Source organism: Narcine bancroftii, chromosome 5 (assembly GCF_036971445.1).
Source record: "Narcine bancroftii isolate sNarBan1 chromosome 5, sNarBan1.hap1, whole genome shotgun sequence".
NCBI lineage: Eukaryota > Metazoa > Chordata > Chondrichthyes > Torpediniformes > Narcinidae > Narcine > Narcine bancroftii.
The window spans coordinates 116492992-116499885 of record NC_091473.1 but is presented as its reverse complement, the minus strand read 5'-3'; the positions used below and the strand labels follow the sequence as shown (position 1 = coordinate 116499885).

The window sequence follows — 6894 nt, the reverse complement described above, 5'->3', positions numbered from 1 at the left end:
TGGAGAGCTCGCCATATAACACGATCTTGGGAAGGCGATGGTCCTCCATTCTGGAGACGTGACCCATCCAGCGCAGCTGGATCTTCAGCAGCGTGGACTCGATGCTGTGGACTATTGTATAGATAAATGATATGACCTTTTATGCTCTCACTGGCCAGCTCGTGACTCCTCCCCTTTATCCCCCATAAAAGCTGTCATGTCCCCCCAGTTCGTGTCCGGGTCAGGGAGAACCAGCAACACAAGGGATGCTGTCCATCTCTTGCTAGTAAAAGCCTTCAATTCCAGTAACTTCAGTCTTTGCATAACTGATCGTGCATCAATTTTATTAGCAAGACGGTTTCTTCAGAACATGGACAAATATTTGAAGCTGGACTGCCTAGAAATCGACCCGAGAGAACCTGAAGCAGCCAACAAATTCGCACTCTGGTACTGCCGCTCCGGAAGATTCCTCGCAGCCTCTGAAGCTGCAATCCGGGCCGACGAAGACAAGCTCCATCAGGCACCATCTACCGGATGGTCTGGGACTGCCAGACAGACGGAGACACCATGGACATCCTGAAAGACCAGTACAAGTTAGAGGGGAATGAAGTCTATGCATGGCACATACTCCACTCAACCTTCAATGACTTTGTCAGGGCCCTGCAGAAACTTGTGAGGGATTGCAAGGGCCAGGCTGTGAATGCAGAGCAGCACACTCAGCTGCTGATCAGAGAAGCCTGAGGAGCAGGATTCCACTCTGATTATGTGAGGCAGAGGTTAATCAAACTGGCAAACACCCTGGACGGAGTCATCCACAACGCAGTATTGTTCTCAAGCGAATACGCGTCTGTCTCATGGGGGGAGGGGAACACAGGCGCCACCATCTTTAATGCAGTCACTTCTGCTGCTATTTCCAGCGACCTGGAATACTCGCGTGTGCACACCGTGAAGATCACCGGTCGCGATGACGTCACTTCCATCTGCTCCCTCTTCCCTTCCAGCAAACGCTTACCGGGCTGGGTGCATGCCATGGGGGCTGCCGGCAGCCAGTGGAACTCCTCAGTCACTGGCATCAGTAGCGCTGGATCAGTGCAGAACACACCAACTCTCCAGATCCATGATGGACAGTGGAAGCATGGTGAACTTCATCAATCTGAACACTGTACAGTACCTTATTCCCTTGGGGTGCAGCCCGGAAGGCACAGCATCTCCCTCGCCTTCAAATCCAAATCGTCTGAAGTTCTACTGTGACACTGATTACTCAAGGCATGGTATACTGTGATGTCAAGCTCCTAGTACTGCCCCAACTCTGCGCACCTGTCCTGCTGGGGTTAGACTTGCAGTGGAACTTAAAGTGCGTCACTCACCATGGAGAACAATGGCCCTCACCCTCCCCTCACAGTCTGTGACAAACAGTTTATGAACCACATGACCCTTCCTCACCACCTGGCTGACCAGCAGCCCCAATCCCATGGGGCCAACCAACAGCCCCAAACTCAATCACCGCATCCGAAATGCTCTGGAATTCCCCCCCCCTCCCTTGTTCACTAACCTCACCCCAGACTGTAAGCCATTGCCACTAAAGGTTGGCCATATAGTGCCAGGAACAGGTGATTTATTAAGTCTGAGGTAAGACACTTCCTTGCCGAGGGGAGTGATAGAGCGGATGTGAGGCCCTGGAGACCCCAAGTCATTGTAGTGAAAAGTGGGGAGAAATACCGGATGGTCATTGACTATTCCTAGACCATCAACAGGTTCACCCTGCTTGACACATAACCCCTACTGCGCATATCTGACATGGTGAACCAGATCACTCGATACAGGGTGTTTTCAACCACAGACCTTAAGTCTGCTTATCACCAGCTCACCATCTGCCCTGAGGACAGGCAATACACTGCTTTTGAGGCGGTAGGTCAACTGTACCACTTCCTGAGAGTCCCTTTTGGGGTCATGAATGGGGTGTCTGTTTTTCAAAGGGAGAGGGATTGGGTGGTGGATGAACACAGGCTGCAAGGCACTTTCCTATACCTTGATAACATCACCATCTGCGGCCATGACCAGCAGGACAATGACGAGAACCTCTAAAAATTCCTCTACGAAACGTCTCAACCTGACATATAACACAGGGAAGTGTGTCTTCAGCACATGTCACCTGGCTATACTAGGCTGCGTTGTAGAGAATGTAATCATCAGTTCCGACCCTGACCACATGCGCCCACTGTTAGAACTCCCACTGTTCCAAGGCCCTGAAAAGGTGCCTGGGAATTTTCCTCTATTATGCTGTGGGTTCCCAGCTATGCGGAGAAGGCCTGTCCCCTCATCAGAGCCACCGTTTTCTCAATCGGCAGAAGCCCGCGAGGTATTCGACCGTATCAAAGGCGACATTGCAACGGCTATGATGCACGCAGTGGATGAGTCCATCCTGTTCCAGGTGGAGAGCGACGCATCAGTCTTTTCCCTGATGCCACACTAACCAGGTGGGCAGGCCCATGGCGTTTTATTGCTCACCCTCCAGGGCCCCGAGATCTGTCACCCCTCCTTTGAGAGAGGCCCACGCTATCATTGAAGCAGTATAGCATTGGAGGCATGACCTTGCCGGTAAGCATTTTATCCTGCTGACTGACCAATGGGCAGTCGCCATGTTTAACAACCAGCAGTGGGATAAAATCAAAAATGACAAAATCCTGAGGTGGAGAATTGTGCTCTCCACCTACAATTACGACATTCTGTACTGGCCCAGAAAACTCAATGAGCCCCCTGACGCTCTGTCTCGAGGGACATGTGCCAGAGCACAGTTGCACGCATTGCATGATGGCCTCTGCCACCCAGGGATCGCCTATTTTTTTAAATTTCATCAAGGCTCGTAAAAGAACATCAGGATGCTGATCAAATTTTGCCGAGTCTGCACGGAGTGCAAACTGCGCTTCTACCAGCCTGACCAGTCATACCTGATCAAGGCCACTCGCCCATTTGAACGTCTATGGACTTCAAAGGACCCCTACCCTCCACGAACTGCAATGTATATTAACATCATCAATGAATACTCGCGGTTCCCCTTTGCCATCCCCTGCCCGGACATGACTGCAACTACCGTTATAAAGGGTCTGAACAACCTGTTCACCATTTTTGGATACCCCTGCTACATCCACAGCGATAGGGGTTCATCCTTCATGAGCAATGAGCTGCATCAATATTTGCTGACCAAGGGCAGGACCACCAGCTATAATCCCCCAAAGGGAATGGCCAGGTGGATGGAGAATGGCACGGTCTGGAAGGCAGTACTACTGGCCATAAAGTCTAAGGGCTTCCCCATCCCCCACTGGCAAGCAGTCCTCTCAGAGGCCCTCAATGCTGTCTAGTCCCTCCTGTATACGGCCACCAAAGAGACATCCCAGGAGACACTCTACATTCCCCAGGAGATTGGCGTCGGGAACTACCTTACCGACCTGGCTGACGTTCCCTGCGCCCATCCTGAGGACCCATAAGTCCGACCCCTCTGCTCGAGAGGGTCCAGCTGCTTCACGCTAACCCACGGTACACCTACGTGGCGTTCCCGGATGGACGCGAGGACACAGTATCCATCCAGGACTTGGCACACGCGGGAACATCTGGGACCCCCCCCCCCCCCCCCCAGCCCCTGTCAAGATGGTGGCGCCTGTGTCCCCCAGGAGACAATTCTGCATTGTGGATGGCTCCGTCCAGGGTGTTTGCCAGTTTGAGGTAGGCTCAGTCTTTTCTGCTTGAGTAACCTCTGTCTCACATAATCAGAGTGGACGCCTGCTCCTCAGGCTTCTCTGATCAGCAGCTGAGTGTGCTGCTCTGCATTCACACCAATGGCAACTCTTGGTCAACCTGACCAATGTAAAAATACATGATATTATGACGTGACAATAAAAGGAACCTTGAAACAGCTCTGCTCGTTGTCAAACCATCTTGTGTTCTGTCGTTTCTCTGAGCGTGAAGGTTAAAATCAGGGCAGGGACCACTGTCGTGGGGGTGGGGTCAGGGACATGGGGAGTGGAGTCGCGCTGGGACTGTTTGTATAGTTTTGACACGCTGAAGTTGCATGGACACGGTCATATCCATGGAGCGGGCGAGCACGGTGTCATTGCAGCGTTAGCGGCATTGGCAGGAGCACCGGCGGCATCCGCATGGCTTGTTGCCCACTTGCAATCACGTTTATTGTCATCGGAAGAACAACCCGACAAAGCAACGTTCTCCAGTCCCCGGTGCAAGGATCGGTGGAACTTACATGAGGCCAAGAATGATGCTCAGCCCGGGTGGGGGCTTTTTTTTCCAGCGTTCACCGACGGCTTGAAGAGCGCGTTGCTGAACGGGCTGACCCTGTCCCTCGACTCTCCGAGTTTGAGCGGGAGAACGGCGCCCCAGCCGGAAGAAGACCGTTCTCGCGAGAGGTGGCCGTTCTCGCGAGGGGTGGCCCTTGGAGACGAGAGTTTGTGACGGCGACGCTGCCGGACCGAGGGCGAGGTGAGTGTCCTGGGTTATTGATGAAGGCCGTTCTCGCGAGGGGTGGCCCTTGGAGACGAGAGTTTGTGACGGCGACGCTGCCGGACCGAGGGCGAGGTGAGTGTCCTGGGTTATTGATGAAGGCCGTTCTCGCGAGAGGTGGCCGTTCTCGCGAGGGGTGGCCCTTGGAGACGAGAGTTTGTGACGGCGACGCTGCCGGACCGAGGGCGAGGTGAGTGTCCTGGGTTATTGATGAAGGCCGTTCTCGCGAGAGGTGGCCGTTCTCGCGAGGGGTGGCCCTTGGAGACGAGAGTTTGTGACGGCGACGCTGCCGGACCGAGGGCGAGGTGAGTGTCCTGGGTTATTGATGAAGGCCGTTCTCGCGAGGGGTGGCCCTTGGAGACGAGAGTTTGTGACGGCGACGCTGCCGGACCGAGGGCGAGGTGAGTGCAGCGCCGAAGGTGTGTGGTCTCCCTCCTGGGTTATTGATAAAGGCCGAGATCACTCAAATTTCTGTGGTTCAATAGCGAACCGAGTTGGGTGTTTTGGAGTAGAGTGGGGAAATAAAATGTGTTTTCAGAGAAATCATGAGCCGCCCCCCCCAAAAAAAAACCCGACCTATCACAATTTCTCCAAAGAGTATGCTCAGTGAGTGGGGAAAGATACAGCAGGTGGACCAGAGGGGCAATGACATTATCCATTTGGGGAGGAAATAGAGAAAACAAGAATTTTTGGAGGCTACAGAATGGCTGGTTACAAAGGCCACCTCATTAAATGCTAAATTAAAATGTAAGCACGGGAAATCATTTGTCAAGCGAGAGGAATGTTGGCTTTTATTGCAGTCAAGAGTGCAGATTCGAGAAGTCTTTGTGACAACTATGGAGGGTGAAGGTGAGGCTGCACGTGGAGTAATGAGTACAGTGCAGAATTTTGGTATTTAAACAACGGGGAAGGCTGGCTTTTAGTGCCTGGAGGTTAAATAATAAAGAAGAAAAGGTGAGACCACGACTCTCCTCCATCAATGTGGGATATAGTTACTTTGGAGGGGGTTTGGTGACGATTTAGTTGTTTGGGGCTGAAAGGGTTGTCTCATGAGGAATGGTTACTTGTATTTGTTACAGTTTAAAAGAATGACATATTTTCATTTACTGTTCTCTGGAGCTGAAATTGGTACATGTTGTGAGAATGCCTCTCATTGTGGGACATAAGAATGTCAAAATAAGGAGCTGAGGGTTTATGACAAGCTGATTTAATGCTCTGAGTATTTTGCATTAATATATTTTGGAGAGTTTTGAAGGCTGAATCATATTCTGAGAGAAATGATAACAGAGAATCAATGGGCCATGGGGAATGGACAAGAAAGTGGTATTGAGATCAAATTCATATGCGTCATGATCTCGTCAATAAGACAAAGGAGATGATCATTAACAGGAGAGTAAGCTTGGGGGGTTATTTTACCTATTCCTGTTCCTTGTCGTTTCTGAATGCATGGATACCTTTCTTGGTCCTTAAACTCTGACTTTTATGCTCTTACTGTTCCTTCTGAGAGAAGACTTTTTAGTTCCCTGTCATTCTATTTTCTCTTATTCAACTTTATTTTCCTTTTCACCTCTCCTCTCAACAATGAAATATCCAGTGTGTTCTTTGTTATGCATATCTATTTCTTTGTTTGATCATATTTTGTTTCTATTTTGTCATTCACAGAGCTGTGGGTTCAGTTACTCTACTCTTTCCTGCCTTGTAGGGATATACATAGCTGATGTAAGAAACATCTCTTCTTTGGAGGTCACCCTGCATTCCATTACTACTCTAGCTGTTAATCTTTGCTTCTGCTTTACTTTGATCAAAACCTCGCAAAGACCATTGAAGTTAGCTCTTTTCTAATGACAAAATTCTACCTGAGATTGTATCTTGCTGCTTTTCATTATGAATCTAAATTTGTGCTGTGTGTTGGGGAATAAATAACACCTTATTCTTCAGAACAAGGTTCCTCTTTCCTTGTTTGGCTAAAAATGTATCAATCAAGCAAGTCTCATTGAACAAATTCTCTTTCTTCCGAGTCCTCAAAATAAGCATATCTTATTTTTTCCATATATTTATTTCCTTGCACATTTGCTCATTCATCTGTTTTCTATTATTTTGCGGTCTTCATATTTCCGATTTATTGTCAGAGACATCACATACAACCTTGAGATTCTTTTTCCTGTAGGCGAGGTAAAATTACCACTTTTTTCCACTGACAACACAGTTAATTTGTCATGCAGCATCCTGGGATAAGAAGCTGTTTCCACTGGCCACCTTTAACTGGGATACTGACTGCTTTTCCACTGAACACAACTTAACCCCAGGGATTGGAGAGTCTACTTTCAAATGCAATAGATGGAAGTTGTCCTTTTTCCACTGGTTTAAACTGCACGCCAGCTTCAGATGCCACTGGGGATATGAGTA

At 49.6% G+C, this 6894-nt stretch overlaps 1 protein-coding gene and 1 long non-coding RNA gene across 4 annotated transcripts in view; one reads left to right on the top strand and one right to left on the bottom strand.

Annotated features, from left to right (window-relative positions):
• Window positions 1-306: 306 nt before the first annotated feature.
• Window positions 307-4891, bottom strand: LOC138763895 (uncharacterized). The gene is made up of 2 exons (XR_011357878.1): window positions 3881-4891; window positions 307-555 (listed from the first exon to the last, which is right to left on the bottom strand). It is a non-coding gene; the product is annotated as an uncharacterized lncRNA (long non-coding RNA).
• Window positions 4003-6894, top strand: part of ccdc24 (coiled-coil domain containing 24) — an 88683-nt gene continuing 85791 nt past the window's right edge. The window contains exon 1 of one of the 3 annotated variants that reach the window (XM_069938850.1): window positions 4003-4889. The gene's annotated coding sequence lies outside the window, so the exon portion shown is untranslated. Of the gene's footprint in view, window positions 4908-6894 lie in introns of all 3 variants that reach the window. The other 2 variants (XM_069938851.1, XM_069938852.1) reach the window with 2 other exon arrangements.